We start from the raw sequence: 21,161 nt of genomic DNA, 5'->3' as shown, positions 1-21,161 counted from the left end.
ACAAATACTATAGGTATACAATCTTTAAATTCTCTCCTTCCTTTTCCCCACTCACTTCCTAAGTGCATGCATGCTTAGTCGCTTCAGTCTTGTCCGACTCTTTGTGACCCCATGGACTATAGCCTGTCAGGCTCCTCTGTCCGTAGGATTTCCCAGACAATAATACTGGAGTGCACTGTCATGCCCTCCTCCAGGGGATCTTCCAGATGCAGGGATCAAGCCCGCATCTCCAGCGGCTTGTAAGTAGATTATTGTAAGTAGATTATTTACCGCTGAGCCACTGGGGAAGTCCCCATTCCCTAAGTATTCTTTAGCTAAATATTTTCAGTATTAGTTTGGTAGGGCTGCCTCAACAAAGTGCCCCAAACCGAGTGGTTAAAACAACAAAAGAGTAGTCTCTTACTCTTCAGGAGTTCATAAATCTGATCAAGGTGTGGGCAGGACTGGTTCTTTCTAGGGGCTCTGAGGGAGAATCTGCCCCATGCTCCTCTCCTAGTTTCTGGTGGTTAATGCAATCCTTGGCATTTCTTGACTTATAGTTGCATCACTCCAATCTCTTCCTCTGTCCTCACATAGACTTCTCCCCTGTTTGCATGTCAGTCTTTAAATCTCTCTCCCATTACAAAGGCACTAGTCATGGGGTTCAGGTCTCAGTCTAATCCAGTATGACCTCATCTTATCCTGATTAAATCTACAAAGATCCTATTTCCAAATAAAGTCACATTACAGGTACTACGAGTTAGAACCTCATTATTCTTTTTTTGGGGGGAGGGGTTAACTGAACCCATAACACTCTGATTTAGCTTTGTGACAGTAGCTTATAATTCACACTATTATTATGCATGTAGTACCCTAAGCTTCAGGTTTAACAAGGTATGAGTCTGCATCTTATATGTTTGGATTTATAAGCTTATTTTTCTTCAAAAAGGATATTTTAAGCCTCCAGATAATATATTTCAAACATAGAAAATACTAAAATTCCTATTTCTAATAGAAGCATGCTATTTTGATAATTTTTATTTTGGCTTTTTGCCTTGTATTTCAAAGAGAGACAACCATCTGTCTAACTCAGTTAAAAAGTATCTTGGCAAATAAAGAATACTACTGACATGTAATATGAGATTTGAGGGGTAAAATTCATTTTAATTTAATTATTGCTTCTGAAGATTGACAGAAGTAGCTGCCACTGATTGGTGCCGCTTTGAATGTTGCCAAGTACTGAGGCAACTTTCAGGGTATTCTTCTCTGCTAATGAAATAAAGTTAGTATCATTATAAAATAAAGAGTCTAGAAGGAATATATGGAGTTGTCACTCTATTACTGGGACTAGTTCTAAGCGAATACCTTTCAGCCCTTGTTTTAAGAAAATCATTAGCTCATGTAAATAAAAGGATAATTTGTGGTATCCTCTTATCTTTCTCATGTAGTGTTCTGTGGTAGGGTAGTGAGAGTTTTTCAGTTCTTCAATGATTCTTCAATGATCACAAATAGATAACAGTAATGATACCAGGCCACCACTCTTTTAATACTTTACAATCATATAAAGAAAGGTGACTTTATGGAATTGCTTATTATGTGGGCTGTGAGTTGAGAATATATGGTTACAGTCCATTTAATGAAGTTCTCCTAAAAACCAAAAGCCCGTAAAACCTGAAACATAAAAATTCCTTTCTGCAAAATCAAATGCTTTTTCACCATTCCAGTGTTTTAAGTATCATTTCACTCTTAAATCTCGGAGAAAAGCAAACCCATTTATGCTATTCATAAAACTTATGAGCAAGCTGTTATTTTTAATAAAACACAAGTCATTTGCACCTATAATAAGCAGATGTAACCTCTTTTGCCCTCCTAAAATAGAGTTGTTTGTATTTATGAATGGTCCCAATCAGCTAAATACAGTTTTAATTGGTTCTTTATCAACCTTAATCAGAAAAATTATTCTCTCATTCATTAGTTGAGGTCTGAATTTTAAGATCTGAATCATAATGGGTAGCAAAGTAAATTTTCTAAATCCTTTTCCATGCAAATTTCAAATTCAGGGATATACATAACAAAATTTTATCATCAGCAAGATTGAGATTTCTTTTGGAAATCACAGAATTCAAAACTAGAAGAGACCTTTGGCAACACTGAGTTATTGGCAGAGCTAGGACGAGACCCTAGGTTTCCTATTTTCCCATTTCAGTGTTGTCTCTACTGCTGAAGGTCTTCCCCAGTGACTCGGTGGTAAAGAATCCACCTGCCAGTGCAGGAGATGCAGGTTTGATCCCTAGGCTAGGAAGATCCCCTGGAGAAGGAAATGGCAACCCACTCCAGTATTCTTGCTTGGGAAATCCCACGGACAGAGTAGCCTGGTGGGCTACAGTCCATGCGGTCGCAAAAGAGTCAGAGACAACGTAAAACCTAAAAAAACAACAACTAATGCTGAGCACCACTTCTCCATATAACCAATGATTTATTTGCAGCATCAAAGTTTCAAAAAAATCTACTTTGATTCAATTGGTTGCAATAGATATTTTAAATCGCCAAATATACAAAAGGCCTAAATAACATCATTTCTAAAATAATCACTCACTCCAAATGCCTTATCAAACATAATACAGTCTTTTGAGCTGATATTTTTAAAAAGTGTTCCCTTTTTAACTATACCTTTGATCAGTCTTTTTTTTTTTTTGACTAATCAGCATCTCCCTGGGATACTTCCCAGAAAGTAAGTATGATGTTTTCCAAACCTGCTAATTGAATAGAATTTTCTCTGTTTTTATATGTGTGTGGTTGTGGTATGCTTACAATAAGCAGCTTTCAGGATAGATTAAAGCCTTTCATTTCAATTTAATTATTAATTAATCTCAATAGTCAATTATTGCTTTCTGTACCACAGAAAAATAGAGATCATCCTTTAATTATTGATTCATCTGATAGTAGTTCACCAGCTGTACTACCTTTACAGATCAACATTTCTGTTGATAAATTTTCAGCTTGCTTTGCTTTCTTTGTCAAAAGGAGAAATTTTAAAGCCATCTGTTAAGCTCACAACCTCGGTTTTCTCCTACTGATCATTCTGAGCAAAATTATCAGGCACAAAGTCCTCTGCTCCTTGCAGGTATGAAGACATCCTTCTAAGGGCATTTTTCTTTTTACTTTTTCTGAAGAACAATAGGTCAGAAGTAGATTAATCAATGCATACATTTAATTTTATAAATTATTTTCTTGCCACATTGGGAAAATTCCCCCACAGTGACTATTACATTGATTTTAGTGTTAATTCTGTCAATACATGAAAAATATTTCCTGTGTAATTTGACATATTTAAACTGTGAAAATAAAATTTGTTTTAAGTATTTTCTCCATTATACATGGAGAGAGATGCTACAGCGGAGTTCTCTGTTTTATGAGCCTTTGCCAAGGTTACCAATGCAGAATTCTCATTTTGATCAGTTAGTTCACTTATTGACAAGTCCACAATCACTAAGAATTTCTTCTAATCCTTTTCTAGAAATAGTGCCTATGTTATGTTAAATACAGAGCTGGCTGTTATAAAGTAAAACCTTGAATACTAGCTGCTTAAATAAGAGAGATTTATTTTTCTTTCACATCAGAACTTGGGTAGGCAGTTTCAAAATCAGCAGGGATCCTGGTTCCTTCAAGTATACTTATCAGATATCATCAATAGATAACTATCATCTCCTTGTCCAGGAAAGTCTTATAGCTCCTGTTATGCTTACATTCCAGCCTAAAGGAAGGACATAAATACACAAGACAGGAAATGTCCCTTTGTTTTAAATGAATGGTCTAGACATGAGACACATCACTTCTGTTCACATTCCATTGGCCAAAATCTGGTCACATGGCTAGCCTTACATAACTATCACAGAGCCTGTGAAATGTAGTCTTTGACATTTATGTTGATCACATGCCCAACATAAATTCTATTCCTATATATGAAAGTGAGAATGAATATTCAGGGGACGATTAGCAATCTCCACCACTGTGCTAGTTGGGATAATGAAAATAGTTTCCCCAACTATTTGCCATGAAATGATGGGACCAGATGCCATGATCTTAGTTTCCTGAATGTTGAGTTCTAAGCCAACTTTTCCCCTTTCCTCTTTCACTTTCCTCAATAGGCACTTAAGCTCTTCTTCGCTTTCTGCCATAAGGGTGGTGTCATCTGCATATCTGAGGTTATTGATATTTCTCCAGCAATCTTGATTCCAGCTTGTGCTTCATCCAGCCTAGCGTTTCTCATGATGTACTCTGCGTATAAGTTAAATAAGCAGGGTGACGATATACAGCCTTGATGTACTCCTTTCCCGATTTGGAACCAGTCTGTTGTTCCGTGTACAGTTCTAACTGTTGTTTCCTGACCTGCATACAGGTGACTCAGGAGGCAGGTCAGGTGGCCTAGTATTACCATCTCTTTCAGAATTTTCACAGTTTGTGGTGATCCACACAATCAAAGGCTTTGGTGTAGTCAGTAAAGCAGAGATAGATGTTTTTCTGGAACTCTCTTGCTTTTCAATGATCCAGCAGATATTGGCAACTTGATCTCTGGTTCCTCTGCCTTTTCTAAATCCAGTTTGAACACCTGGAAGTTCACGGTTCACATACCATCGAAGCCTGGCTTGAAGAATTTTGAGCATTATTTGGTTGTGTGTGAGATGAGTGTAATTGTGCAGTAGTTTGGACATTCTTTGGCATTGCCTTTCTTTGGGAATGGAATGAAAAATGATCTTTTCCAGTCCTGTGGCCACTGCTGAGTTTTCCAAATTTGCTGACATATTGAGTGTTCCACTTTCACAGCATCATCTTTTAGAATTTGAAATAGCTCAACTGGAATTCTCTTCTAGCTTTGTAGTGGTGCTTCCTATGGCCCACTTGACTTCACATTCCAGGTTGCCTGGCTCTAGGTGAGTGATTACACCATCGTGATTATCTTTGTTGTGAAGATCTTTTTTGTATAATTCTTCTGTGTATTCTTGCCACCTCTTCTTAATATCTTCTGCCGCTGTTAGGTCCATACCATTTCTGTCCTTTATTGTGCCTATCTTTGCATGAAATGTTCCCATGATATCTCTAATTTTCTTGACGAGATCTCTAGTCTTTCCCAAACTATCGCTTTCCTCTATTTCTTTGCATTGATTGCTGAGGAATGCTTTATTATCTCTCCTTGCTATTCTTTGGAACTCTGCATTCAAATGGGTATATCTTTCCTTTTCTCCTTTGCCTTTCACTTCTCCTCTTTTCCTAGCTGTTTTTGTCTATTTGTGTTTCTTTTTCTTGGGGATAGTCTTGATCACTGCCTCCTGTACAATGTCACGAACCTCCACCCATAGGTCTTCAAGCACTCTGTCTATCAGATCTAATCCCTTGAATCTATTCCTCACTTCCACTGTATAGCCGTAAGGGATTTGATTTAGGTCATATGTGAATGGTCTAGTGGTTTTCCCTACTTTCTTCAGTTTAATTCTGAATTTGGCAATAAGGAGTTCATGATCTGAGCCACAGTCAGCTCTCAGTATTGTTTTTGCTGACTCTATAGAGCTTCTCCATCTTTGGCTGCAAAGAATATAATCGATCTGATTCTGGTATTGACCAGCTGGTGATGTCCATGTGTAGTGTCTTCTCTTGTGTCGTTGGATAAGGGTGTTTGCTTTAACCAGTGCGTTTTCTTGGCAAAACTCTATTAGCCTTTGTCCTGCTTCATTCTGTACTCCAAGGCCAAATTTGCCTGTTATTCCAGGTGTTTCTTGACTTCCTACTTTTGCATTCAGGTCCCATATAATAAAAAGGAAGTCTTTTTTGGGTGTTAGTTCTAGAAGGTCTTGCAGGTCTTCATAGAACTGTTCAACTTCAGCTTCTTCAGCATTATTGGTCGGGGCATAGATTTGGATTACTGTGATATTGAATTGTTTGCCTCGGAAACAAACAGAGATCTTTCTGTAATTTTTGAGATTACATCCAAGTACTGAATTTCAGACTCTTTTGTTGACTATATGGCCACTCCATCTAACTCAAGGTCAGTGCTTTCTTCTACTATACTGCATAATTATGGAGCAAAAAAGACATGGCGTATAAAAGGTTATTTTCTTTTTCCAATAGTTCACTTTCATCAGTCAATTTTATTCTAATATTCAGGTGCATTGAGTGTTATCTTGTATTTGCCATAATATACAAGATATCGATTCCAGAAACTGTGTGTAGGAAATTTTCAAATAATTCAGCATGGAACAAAATTTCAGGATATCATTAAATTTATTGTCCTTTACCCCAAACAAAGGCTTTTCCTTACTTCAGAGCACAGTATTGATGCCATTATCCAATCACCATGCACTATATCAAGGCTTTTTTTTCTAAAAAGCTCAAGAAAAACAGAACTAAATTTTTCCCTGAAATCAGAAGCTCTAACTACAACTGCTTTATTCATAGGATTACAATATTTAGCAATTAGAAATACGGGATGTACAGTTAAATTTTTATTTCATATAAACAAGGGATAATCTTCAAAAATACAAGCATTTCCTAAATATTGCATGGGCCATAGTTATACTAAAAAAATTACTCATTTATCTGAAATTTATATTTAACTGGGTGTATTTTATCTAGCAACTCTACTGAATTCACTGCTATTTCACATAGACTGATCTGTAGAAGCATGGCCTTCAATTGAGTCATCTTTCCAGTTCATGTGTGTTATACTTGGAATTTTAGCAGTATCATCCTTGGTCCTAGAAATCTGAAAGTGAAAGTTGCTCAGTCGTATCCAACTCTTTGTGACCGCATGGACTATAGAGTCCTTTGGATTCTCCAGGCCAGAAAACTGGAGTGGGTAGCCATTCCCTTCTCCAAGGGATCTTCCCAACTCAGGGATCAAACCCAGGTCTCCTGCATTGCAGACAGATTCTTTACCAACTGAGCCACCAAGGAATTATCAAGTAGGCGAGGGGAAGATGTAGTACAATAAGCATGGATTTAAATAAGACAAATTCGGGACTCATTTCCTATTTGAGATTTTCCAATGAATAGCTGTGTGACCTTCCATAAGATACTTAATTTCTCTGAGCCTCAGCTGCTCCTTCTATAAAATTACCTACCTCATAGCTAATACAGTAGCACAATGATTATAGGAAAAGATTGTGACTGCATATTATTTAGCATCATGCTTCTCATCAGTTGCTGTTGTAGTTCAGTCAATCAGTCTTGTCCGACTCTCAGCGACCCCATGGGTTGCTGCACATCTGGCTTCCCTGTCCTTTACTATCTCCCTGAGTTTGCTCAAACTCATGTCCATTGAGTCTGTGATGCCATCCAATCATCTCATCCTTTGTCACCCCCTCTTCCTCCTGCTCTCAACACCTAAAATATTAGGTAAAGAAAACTAAAATAGTTTCATGTGGACAGATAACTGGGCTAGATATGAATCCATCTTGACACACAGATATTCGTATGTAAGTTAAGATCTGTCATGTCTATTTTATCAGCAAGTAGAGTCTAAATGAAAATGAACTGTTATTATTGTAAATACTAGATAACTTAGAAATTACTCACTTAGCATTACAGACATCAACTTATCAGTCTGCCATATTACTTTGTCAAGTGGTTAGATTGTTTAAAAGTCTAAGGATATTAAGATGAAAGAATTTATATGTCAGATATATAGATCTTTGGAAACAGATGATACTATGAGTGTGTTATCACTGGCAAATATTTCTGAACAGATGTAGGTCATTTACCAGTCTTTGTCAAAGTTGTAACCATTTGAATCAGTCTATTGAAGGAACAAAGGAAGATAATTTGTAGTCAATAGGCCCTGAAGACTGAGATTTTGGTAATTCTCAGAGTGAAAACGGATGAGGAAGAGAAATATTAATAGCTTCAAGCATTTCCTTAGTGATTCAGACAGTAAAGAATCTGCCTGCAGTGCAGGAGACCTGGGTTCAATCCCTCAGTCAGGAAGACTCCCTGGAGTAGGAAACAGCAACCCACTCCAGTATTCTTGCCTGGAGAATTCCATGGACAGAGAAGCCTGGTGGGCTTCAGTCCATGGGATCGCAAAGAGTAGGACACGAATGAGCAACTAACACTTTCACTTCACTTCTAGAAGATTGAGCAAAAGAAAAAATAGCTTGGGGAAAAAATAGTGATCATATTTTGAGATATTAACAGCTATCAACTTGAAAAAATTCACAGGTGAAACAGTGTTCCAGATGGAGCAGTGAAGAGAAATTTGAAGTTTGACAAGTTCACTTGGGTAAAAATGCTTTTTATCGGGAGAATGAATGCCAAGCCTTAAAGCCTTGATTAATCATCTTTTGTAGACCTCTAGGATATCCTATTCTTCTCATTTTGAGAAGGGTGAAGATGATCACAGAGTCAAAAGGCACCTTGATTTTTCAGTCTAGCATTCTATTCAGGTTTTAATCATAGAAAGTTATCATGAGACACAGAGACATAACTTGAGAAACAACCACCTTTCTAAAAATCTCTACTGAAGATGGTTTCAGCCATACCTAGGCTCTTCTTATTTAAGATGACTAAAAGAATTGAAAAGTCATACACAAAAGTATAATTCTTTTGCATCTCTGCTATTCAGTTCACTTTATCATAAAGACATGCCAGCATAAAAGAAATTTCAAAAGCTTACTTATAGTCATACAATTTCATCGTCTATTGTTTTGTTTCAAAGGATGTTTCAAATGGCATGGCTCTTCTTTTGTATCAAGGCTGTTGTAATATCATTGCAGGATCCTTCTATACTAATTTTTCCTCTTACTTCCTTCTCTATCTGTGCTGAAGACTCCTTAGAAAAACCGTCTGAATCAGCTAGATGTATATATATATATATACATATGTGTGTGTGTATGTATATCAAACTCCATGATTTTTAGTTCGCGTATATCCTCACAGATATACTGAATATCTTTTTTTTAAAAAAGAATGAATTGTTTCAGCTATTATGGCTGATGTTCTTCTGACTCACCTAGATAATGTGATTAGCTATTACTAAGTGCCTACGTAAACTTTACAGAGAAATAAAATTTACCTAGGGAAGTCTCTTTGGAAGTTCAGGAAAAATCTTTGAAGACCTAATCAGAGGGAAAAAGTATGACACGTGACTTCCACTGATTGGTCATGAATTGTCCTTTCTTGACTCTCTGCACTACATTTTGTATTCCCCATTTTACAGTGATAAAAGAGTAAGGGGGAAATAACCAAGAAGAAATAGAAAATATGAACAGGTTAATATCAGTAATAAAACTGACTTAGTAATAAAGTGATTCCCAACTAACAAAAGCCCAGTACCAGTTGGCTTCACAGCTGAATTTTACCTAACATTTAAAGAAGAGTTAACACCTATACTTCTCAAACAATTCTGAAAAATTGCAGAGGAAGGAATACTCCAAACTCATTCTTTGAGGTTAACATCACCCTGATACCAAAATCAGACAAAGATATCATACACACACACACACACACACACACACACACATTACAAGTCAATATCAGTGATGAACAAAGATGCAAAAACCCTCAATAAAATATTAGCAAACCAAATTCAACAATACATTAAAGGGATCATACACCATAATCAGGTAGGATTTATCCCAAGGATGAAATGGTAGACAAAATTCAACATCTATTTATGATGAAAAAAACTCTCATCAAAACAAATATAGAGGGAACACGCATCAACACAAAGCAGTAAAGAATCCACCTGCCAATGCAAGAGACTCCTGTTTGATCCCCGGGTGGGGAAGATATCCTGGAGTAGGAAATGGCAACTCACTCCAGTATTCTTGCTTGGAAAATCCCATGGACAGAGGAGCCTCATGGGCTAAAGTTCACAGGGTCATGAAAAAGTTGGACATGACTGAGCAACTAAACAAATAACAAATGACAAGTCCACAGCTAACATCACATTCAACATTGAAAAGCTGAAAGCATTTCCTGTAAAGTCAAAAACAAGACAAGGATTCCCACTCTTACCACTTGTATTCAACATACAACTGGAAGTTCTAGTCATAGCAGTAAGACAAGAGAAAGAAATAAAAGGAATGCAAATTGGAAAGGAATAGATAAACTGTCACTGTTTGCAAATGGCATGATATTATATGTAGAAAATCCTAAAAACACCACTAAAAACCTAATAGAACTCATCAATGAATTTGTTTAAATTGAGTATATAAAATTAGTATACAGAAATCTGTCTCATTTCTATACACAATCTTTCTCATTTCTAGACAGTTAATAATGAACTATTAGAGAAAATGGGAAAAGCAATCCCATATATAATCTCATGAAAAAGAATAAAAATCCTAGGAAAAAATCTAACTAAGGAGGTAAAAGACTCATACTTGGAAAGCTATGACACTGATGAAAAAAATTGAAGATAACAGAAAGAGATGGAAAGACATATCATGTTGATGGATTAAAATGATTAATGTTAAAGTGACAATACTACCAAAGGCAATCTACAAATTCAGTGTAATCTCTATCAAAATATCAATGGAATTTTTCCCATAACTAGAATAAATAATTTTTAAATTTTTTATAGAAACCTAAAATACCCCAAAACAGTTTTGAGAAAGAAGGACAGAGCTAGAGGTATTACACTACCTGATTTAAAACCATACTACAAGGCTGTAGTAATCAAAAGAGTATGGAGCTGGCACAAAATCAGGCACATCGATCAATGGTGAGGAATAGAGAGCCCAGAAATAAGCCCACACACTTATGTTCAATTAATCTATGACAAAAGATGCAAGATTATACAATAGAGAAAACACAGTCACTTAAATAAATGGTGTTGGGGAAACTGGACAGCTACACGTAAAAGAATCAAACTGGACTACTCTCTCACACCATGCACAAGAATAAATTCAAAATACATTAAAGACTTAAATGTAAGATCTGAAACCATAAAACTTCTAGAAGAAAACATAGGAAGCACACTCTTTGACACTAGTGTTACTAATTTTTTTTGGCTATGTCTCTTCAGGCAAGGAAAACAAAAGCAAAAATACACAAATGAGTCAACATCAAACTGAAAAGAAGCTTTTGCACAGCAAAGGAAACTGCCAATAAAGCGAAAAGGCCACCTACTGAATGGGAGAAGATATTTGCAAATGATATATTCAATAAATGATTGGTTAATATCCAAAATATACAAAGAACTCAACTTACCATTAAAAATCCAAACAACCCAATTAAAAAATGAATCTGAATATTTTTCTATAGAAGACACACAGATGGTCAAGAGGCACAGGAAAAGATGCTTAACATCACTAATCATCAGGGAATGCAAATTAAAACCACAGTGAGATATCAGCGCTCACCTGTCAAAATGACTATTATAAACAACAACAACAAATAGCAAGCAAGTGTTGGCAAAGATATGGAGAAAAGAGAATCACAGTGCTCTTTTGGTAATAATGTAAATGGGTAGAACTATTATAGAAAACAGTGTGGAGTTTCCTCAAAAAATTAAAAATAAAACTACCATATGATTCAGCAATTCTACTGGTATCTATCTAAAGAAAATGAAAACACTAATTTGAAAAGCTATATGCACTTCTATGTTCATTGTAGGATAATTTATAGTAGCCAAAATATGGTAGCAATTTATGTGCCCACCAATAGAAGGATGAATAAAGAAGATGTGGTGTGTACACACACACACACACACACACAATGCAATATATCTTAACCATAAAAAAGAATGAATTATGCTATTTGCAACAATATGGATGGACTTGGAGGGTATTATGCTAAGGGAAACAAAATAAATATTGTATGATTTCATTCATATGTAGAATTTTAAAAATAAATAAACAAACATAACAAAACAGAAACAGAGTTACAGATACAAAGAACAAACAGGTGGTTTCCAGAGTGGAAGGGTAAGAAAAGGAAAGAAATAGGTAAGGGAAATTAAAAGGTCCAAACTTCCAGGTAAATAAGCGACTCATGGGCATGAAATATACAGTGTGGAGAATACTGTAAATAACTATAGACTATGTTTGTGTGGTGACATCATAACTAGACTTATCATAGTGATTACTTTGAAATGTATAGAAATACCAAATCATTATGTTGTATAGGAGGAACTAACATAGTGCCTCCTACACAACATAGTGGTCAATTATAGTTCAAAAGCATACAAATTCATAGAATAAAGATCAGATTTGTGGTAAACAGAGGTGGAGTTTGAAGGGAGGGGGAGTTGGATGAAGATGGTCAAAAGGTACAAACTTCCAGTTACAAGATAAAATAAGTACTAGGGGTGCAATGTACAGCATAATTAATACAATTAACACTGTTGTATGTCATAAATGAAAAATTGTTAAAATGGCAAATCCTAAGAGTTCTCATCACAAGGAAAACATTTTTTTCTATTCCTTTAATTTTGAATCTATATGATATGGCAAATATTCACTAAATTTATTGTGATAATCAATTCATAATATATGTGTCAAGTCATTACGTTGTACATCTTATAAATTTACCCAGTGCTATATGTCAGTTAACAGATTTTTTGGTAAATTGTTTATATATATACACATTTTAATCTTTTTTTTTTAAATCTTTTTGGCTGTGCCCTGCAGCATGCAGGATCTTAGTTCCCTGAAGAGGGATCGATCACGCCCTCTTTGACTCAGCAGCATGGAGTCTTAACCACTGGACCACTAAGGAAGTCCCCAGTATGTCAATTATATTTCAATAAAAACTCAATAAAAATATGTTTTAAAAAGTTGAAAAAAGAGTAAGGGGGAATAAGATATTACTCAATAAATGAAGACATAAAATATTTTAATAGTAATAATAGCAACAAAACTCCCACAATCATAAAGAGCTACCACAAAGGTCCACAAATATTCTATATTTAATAGTGTGGAAATATTTAAAAACCAGGGAGAAAAAAAAAAACCTAGAAACAGTAGAGCTTCAGCTGTAGACAGGATTGAGGTTTGAGTAGCCAGTCTGAGGTTTATACAAGAATTGCTACTTGGGGAAGCACTGCAGTAAAGATATTCTCAAACTAAATGATACAGTCAGGTTCTCACAGGTAAATTTGTCTACAAGGCAAAAAATTCGTTATCTCACAACCTCAGGAGAACCTTGTCACAGGAGTGCAAAGCTAGCCAAACAGTTTTGGTAGAAGCCACTGTAACTAAAGAAAAGCAGAGCCTTCTTCTCCTAGGCAGATGCCCTACAAGCATTTAGTTGCCTCATCAATAACCCTGAAAACTCCCCAATAAATCATATTTCTACACATGTACATGAATTGGTCTTGTATGAGGCAAATATCGTGTCTAATTTCTGGGGGCAGGTTCTCAGTTGTTAGTCTGAGTGTTTTTATTTATTGCAGATTATGAATTATTTCAGCTGCTGTGCCTGGCTGCTCAATGGTGTGTGACTCTTTGCAACACCATAGACTGTAGCACCCCAGGCTCCTCTGCCCATGGAATTCTCCAGGCAAGGATAATCGAGTGGGGTGCCATTCACTTCTCCAGGGGATCTTCCCAATCCAAGGATTGAGCCCAGGTCTCCCACATTGCAGGTGGATTCTTTACCTTCTGAGCCACCAGGGAAGCCCCCTATTTCAGCTACTCAACTACAAATAAACAATTTTATTATTTCAGAAATAAAGAAAACCAGTACACACATGGTTTTGCTCCTGTAATCCTCATTTCATAGGGCTTGGATTTGGGACAGTGGCACCCCTTCCTCATTACCATTATCTAGGCTCTTTGAGATCATACTCTTTTTATCCCCATAAAAACACCTGCTTGCTCTCTTATTTTAGTGGTCTGCAGATCTCCAGTTCACTCACTCTCATTTCTTTAGCTCCTGCCTGACTGCCACCTTCAAACACTAATTGTCATAATTCTTGGAGATTTAAAATTTCACCTAGAAGATCGTTCCAATAAATTAGTCTCAGTTCCCACACATTCTTCTCTCCCAGAATCTGTTCCTCCATCCTATCCAATCACTTTAATCCCATAGTCATAAGTTTGATCTTAGAATTAAAATAACTGAAATTACTCCATAATTTTCATTTCAAACATTCCAATATTTAGCCACAAATTCTTATCATTCCACCTAACTTCCTCTGCTACCTTGACTCCAACAATCATTTCACTGAGGTAATAAACACAAACCTTTTCACTGGCCATCACCCCCTTGATATCTCGCCTTCCCTCATGATGCAACTTAAATTCCAAAGTCAGTTACTATAATGAATCTTATGCATATACCATTCAATTTCTCCCGTTTACCTCCCATGTCTCACTTTCTCACTTCATTTTACTCAGGTGGTGAGACTAAAACCTTGATGAAATCAAAATTTCCAGCTACTTATTATACTTGCAACCCCTACAGCTGGACATGGCCATAGAAAACATATAATCACACTGAATAGTCTCACATTTAATTCATGACTATCCACCTCACAAAAGCCCTTAATGCTGAATGGGTATCATGCCATATTTCCCCTAGTGCATTCACTCCTAACACTTCTAGCTGACTATTAATACATTTGCTCTGCTCTTTAACCTTCAGTGTCTGTTCTCCCATCCTCATGCTCAGATGATGACTTTGCTTCCTATTGTATTGAGAAAACTAACTATTCCTTTGAGAAAATAATAAGATGAGACCTTCTACGTATTCTCACCACATTTACCTACCTACTGGTATCTCTACCTGTATATTCTACTTCCCTTCTATTTCTATGAATAGACTATGCATCCTCCTAGCCTATGTCTCTCCCTGTGAATAAGCCCTTATCTTCACTCCACCATTCAAGAACATTGCTCTGGACATCCTCCCATTTTTATTATGAAATTTTTTCTTCTTTATGGAATAATTCTCATTGGTACACAAATTGTTACTTCTCCCATTATACACACAAGAGATCTCTGACCCATTTCCCCTCTAGCTATCAGGCTACATCTCTTTCTCATTATAAAAAAAAAAAAATTAAAGAGTTGTCTCTGATCTCATATATAGTATCATGTCATTTGCATGTAATGACGATTTTACTTCTTCCATTCCAATATGTATATCTTTTATTTTTTTCTTGTCTGATTGCTGTGACTAGGACTTTCAAAACTATATTGAATAGAAGTGGTAAGAGTACGAATCCTTGTCTTGTTCCAGATTTTAGTGGGAAGGCTTTCAGCTTTTCACTGCTGAGTATTATATTGGCTGTGGATTTGCCATAAATAGGTTTTATTATGTTGAGCTATGATCTATAATCTTGTTAACACCTTTCAGATACTGTCACATCTCTTGTCGAAAACCTATAATGGCTTTCCATAGTAAATCAAAGTTCTTACTGTGACAATCCAAACTACACAAGCTGTCCTTCCTTTTCTCTGACATGACCTCCTACATACTGTATATGTGTGAGCGTGTGTGTGTGTGTGTGTGTGTGTGTGTGCGCGCACTTAGTCGCTCAGTCGTGTCTGACTTTGCAACTTCATGGACTGTAGCCCGCCAGGCCCCTCTGTCCATGGGATTTCCCAGGCAAGAAAACTGGAGTGGGTTGCCATTCCATTCTCCAGGGGATCTTCTCAACCCAGGAATCTAACCCATGTCTCCTGCATTACAGGCAGATTCTTTACCATCTGAGATATCAGGGAAATCCTTATCTCCTACTACTCTTCCTTAGTTCTCTCCAGAGTGAAACTCCTTTCTGTTCCTTGAACATATTTCATAAGCTTTTGACTCAAAGGTCTTCATACTTATATTACCTCTATCTGGGATGCCCTTCCTACAGACCGCAGCATGGTTCATGTCCTCACTTTACATCAATGTCCATGTGTCTCTGGGTGAGGACTTCTTGACTATCATATCCAAAACAAAAAATTTACCTCACTATCTCAAATTCTTAGTTTTTACTTATTTTTTTCTTCTTGTCCCATTTCATACCTAATATCTTATGCTTTATTTATTTATCCCGCTTAGTGTAGGTCTTTCCAAGAAGAATGTAAGCACCATACATGTAGATATTTTTGTCTGATTATTTAATATTATTATCAGTGTTTCCCTGAGTCTGGAACAGTACCAGGGATATGGTATTAATTTTTTTAATAAAGGAATTAATGTATGTATTCTTTTATTACTCTTTATTTCATTTCTTCTATTCAGTTTATATTCAAAAAATGCCGTTTATACTGATCTTGGAACTTGTGAATCTATGTTCTATATCTATTAATTTTTTCTCTTATACTTCCTTTTGTTCTAATAGACAGAATTTCAGGTGAATTGTGGGCTTCAGGCCTGTGGGTTACTGATACACTGATTCATTCCTGCTTTCCTATTTAGCAAGTTCTTTGATTTTTAAAAAAATGTTTGTAATACTATTTTTTTTTTTTTTGGAGTTTTTATTTTATTTTTTTTTAGAGGAAAACAGTTTTATTTCTTACTGGTTACAGAGCTACAAGAACGTTATTTAAAATACCAACAATTGTGCTATTATTAGCTTGTACTTTAGATAGATTATCAACACTTGAGAAGGATGCCCTCTTTATTTTTATTTTTATTTTTTTATAAATTTATTTATTTTAGTTGGGGGCCAATTCATATACACAATGGAATATTACTCAGCCATTAAAAAAAATACATTTGAATCGGTTCTACTGAGATGGATGAAACTGGAGCCCATTATACAGAGTGAAGTAAGCCAGAAAGAAAAACAACAATACAGTATACTAATGCATATATATGTAATACTATTTTTAAAAGCTTAAACCCTGTATTTGTAATGTAATTTGCTCTTATCCATTTCCAGAAATTACAGACCATCATGAAATTTTGTTTTAGAAGTTCTACCTCCAATTACAGCATATTTCACATATTTTAACTAAATTTCCACATTAATTAGTATTGAAGAATGAATCATCTTTTAACAATAAAGCACTTGCTCTAGCTGAAGCTGAAGACTTGAGGGTCAAGACACTGAAATAACACCTTTGCATAAAGAGATTTAAGAGCCATTTTAACTTTCCTCAAACACAAAGAGGAAGAATTTCAGACAGAAGGAGGTTTTAGTTGATGTTATTTTCTCTAAAGGAGAATGGAGAATAAAAGAAATTTGTATCTTTAAAAACTTTGGACCTTGGTGCTATCCTGGGGTTTAGATGAACCTGAGATCAAAAATGAAAAGGGTTGAGGTCAGCCAATGGTTGGTGCCTTTCAAACAAAGAATTCTAATCTTTAAATTACCAGGTTCCAAAAAGAAAAGCTCCATTATATAAGCTGGAAGTAAAATCAAAAGCATCCCATCCATGACAGCATAGGTCAACAAAAGATAAAGACTCTCAACTTTAAACAAAATTTCAAAAACAGCAAGAACAAATTTGAGTTTAAAATCTAGAACTAATCTGAAAATTGACATCAATGGGGAGTAAGAAACATTTCTTTCCACTATGATATTTTATTAGATACTTATAAAATGAGCTCACTTATCCTTAAAATATACTACTCTAATATGATTTAGTTCCCCAAGTTTTACTGTGGGATTTTACCTTTCTTATATAGTCTCAAAAGGGAGACTAGAGTTAATATTAACTTTGAATATTAAATACATATATTTCATTATTTTTTAATTTTCAATTTTTTCCTTGCTGGGATAATCATCACTCATTTTGTCACGGATAAATCATATGAAATTATAATAAATGTGTAGAAATCAAATTGCATTTAATATTAACATATGCAAGTTGAAATTGACCATGAAAGTTTGCATAATTAGCTCACTCTAATGTTTCTAAATTATCCACAACTGATATTCTCCAAAATTGTATTTAAGAAACAAGTACAACTTAACAATGTTAATTTAATGACTGTACAAAGTGGGTTATTCACCTCTATTTTTGTTTCTCCTTTTTTTTTACATGACATGAACCCAAACTATGACTTTCTATAGCAAATAATGATAGCTATCTCTGGTTCATAAATAGCATTACAAATATATAGTCTGGAAAAAATTTTAGCATAACTCATTCATCAAAAAGCATTGCTCTGAAAAGACAGCCTTCAGAATGGGAGAAAATAATAGCAAATGAATAAACTGACAAAGAATTAATCTCAAAAATATACAATCAGTACCTGCAGCTCAATTCCAGAAAAATAAATGACCCAATCAAAAAATGGGCTAAGGAACTAAACAGACATTTCTCCAAAGAAGACATGGCTAACAAACACATGAAAAGATGCTCAACATCACTCATTATCAGAGAAATGCAAATCAAAACCACAATGAGGTACCATCTCACACCAGTCAGAATGGCTGCTATCCAAAAGTCTACAAGCAATAAATGCTGGAGAGGGTGTGGAGAAAAAGGAACCCTGTTACACTGTTGGTGGGAATGCAAATTAGTACAGTCACTATGGAGAACAGTGTGGAGATTCCTTAAAACAGGAAATAAAGCTGCAATACAACCCAGCAACCCCACTGCTGGGCATACACACCGAGGAAACCAGAACTTAAAGAAACACATGTACCCCAATGTTCATCACAGCACTGTTTACAATAGCCAGGACATGGAAGCAACCTAGATGTCCATGGGGAGACAAATGGATAAGAAAGCTGTGGTACATATACATAATAGAATATTCAGTTCAGTTCAGTTGCTCAGTCGAGTCCGACTCTTTGTGACCCCATGAATTGCAGCAAGCCAGGCCTCCCTGTCCATCACCAACTCCCTCAGTTTACCCAAACTCATGTCCATCAAGTCAGTGATGCCATCCAACCATCTCATCCTCTGTCGTCCCCTTCTCCTCCTGCCCCCAATCCTACCCAGCATTAGGATCTTTTCCAATGAGTCAACTCTTCACATAAGGTGGCCATAGTATTGGAGTTTCAGCTTCAACATCAGTCCTTCCAATGAATACCCAGGACTTTAAGCCAGCTTTTTCACTCTCCTCTTTCACTTTCCTGAAGAGGCTCTTTAGTTCCTCACTTTCTGCCATAAGGGTGGTATCATCTGCATATCTGAGGTTATTGATATTTCTCCCAGCAAACTTGATTCCAGCCTGTGATTCACCCAGCCTAGTGTTTCTCATGATGTACTCTGCATATAAGTTAAATAAGCAGGGTGACAATATACAGCCTTGATGTACTCCTTTTCCTATTTGGAACCAGTGTGTTGTTCTATGTCGAGTTCTAACTGTTTCTTTCTGACCATTGAAACAGGTTTCTCAAGAGGCAGGTCAGGTGGTCTGGTATTCCCACCTCTTTCAGAATTTTCCACAGTTTATTGTGATCTACACAGTCAAAGGCTTTGGCATAGTCAATAAAGCAGAAATAGACGTTTTTCTGGAAATCTCTTGCTTTTTCAATGATCCAGCAGATATTGGCAATCTGATCTCTGGTTCCTCGGCCTTTTCTAAAATGAGCTTGAACATCTTGAAGTCCACGGTTCATGTATTGCTGAGGCCTGGCTTGGAGAATTCTAAGCATTACTTTACTTGCATGTGAGATGAGTGCAATTGTGCGGTAGTTTGAGCATTCTTTGGCATTGTCTTTCTTTGGGATTGGAATGAAAACTGACCTTTTCCAGTCCTGTTGCCACTGCTGAGTCTTCCAAATTTGCTGGCATATTGAGTGCAGCATTTTCACAGCATCATATTTTAGGATTTTAAGTAATTCAACGGGAATTCCATCATCTCTACTAGCTTTATTCGTAGTGATGCTTCCTAAGGCCCACTTGACTTCACATACCAGGATGTCTGGCTCTAGGTGAGTGATCACAGCATCGTGATTAACTGGGTCGTGAAGATCTTTTCTGTACAGTTCTTCTGTGTATTCTTGCCACCTCTTCTTAATACCTTCTGCTTCTGTCAGGTCCATAGCATTTCTGTCCTTTATCGAGCCCACCATTGCATGAAATGTTCCCTTTGTATCTCTAATTTTCTTGAAGAGATCTCTAGTCTTTCCCATTCTATTGTTTTCCTCTATTTCTTTGCATTGATCGCTGAGGAAGACTTTCTTATCTCTCCTTGCTATTCTTTGGAACTCTGCATTCAAATGGGTATATCTTTCCTTTTCTCCTTTGCTTTTCGCTCTTCTTCTTTTCACAGCTATTTGTAAGGCCTCCTCAGATAGTCATTTTGCTTTTTTGCATTTTTTTTTTTCCTTGGGGATGGTCTTTATCCCTGTCTCCTGTACAATGTCACGAGCCTCCGTTCATAGTTCATCAGGCACTCTATCAGATCTAGTCCCTTAAATCTAATTCTCACTTCCACTGTAATATTAAGGGATTTGATTTAGGTCATATGTGAATGGTCTAGTGGTTTTCCCCACTTTCTTCAATTTAAGTCTGAATTTGGCAATAAAGAATTCATGATCTGAGCCACAGTCAGCTCCTAGTTTTGATTTTGCTGACTCTATAGAGCTTCTCCATCTTTGGCTTCAAAGAATATGATCAATCTGATTTTGGTGTTGACCATCTGGTGATGCCCATGTGTAGAGTCTTCTCTTGTGTTGTTGGAAGAGGGTGTTTGCTATGACCAGTGTGTTCTACTGGCAAAACTCTATTAGCCTTTGGCCTGCTCCATTCTGTACTCTAAGGCCAAATTTGCCTGTTACTCCAGTTGTTTCTTGACTTCCTATTTTTTCATTCCAGTCCCCTATAATGAAAAGGACATTTTTTGGGGTGTTTTTTCTAAAAGGCCTTGTAGGTCTTCACAGAATAGTTCAACTTCAGCTTCTTCAGCATTACTGGTTAGGGCATAGACTTGGATTACCGTGATGTTGAATGGTTTGCCTTGGAAACACACAGAGATCCCTCGGTCATTTTTTTTTTAATAAATTTATTTATTTTAGTTGGGGGCTAATTACTTTACAATATTGTAGTAGTTTTTGCCATACATTGACATGAATCAGCCATGGGTTTACATGTGTTCCCCTTCATGGACCCCCCTCCCACCTCCCTCCCCACCCCATCCCTCTGGGTCATCGCATTGCCCCAGCCCTGAGCATTTGTCCCATGCATCGAACATGGAATGGTGTTCTGTTTCACATACGGTAATATACATGTTTCAATGCTATTCTCCCAGAACGTCCCACCCTCACCTTCTCCCTCAGAGTCCATAAGACTATTCTATGCATCTGTGTCTCTTATTCTGTCTCGCATAAAGGGTTATCGTTATCA

Source organism: Giraffa tippelskirchi, chromosome X (assembly GCF_054371585.1).
Source record: "Giraffa tippelskirchi isolate mGirTip1 chromosome X, T2T-mGirTip1v1.2.pri, whole genome shotgun sequence".
Lineage (NCBI taxonomy): Eukaryota > Metazoa > Chordata > Mammalia > Artiodactyla > Giraffidae > Giraffa > Giraffa tippelskirchi.
Note: the sequence above shows the minus strand (reverse complement) of the source record.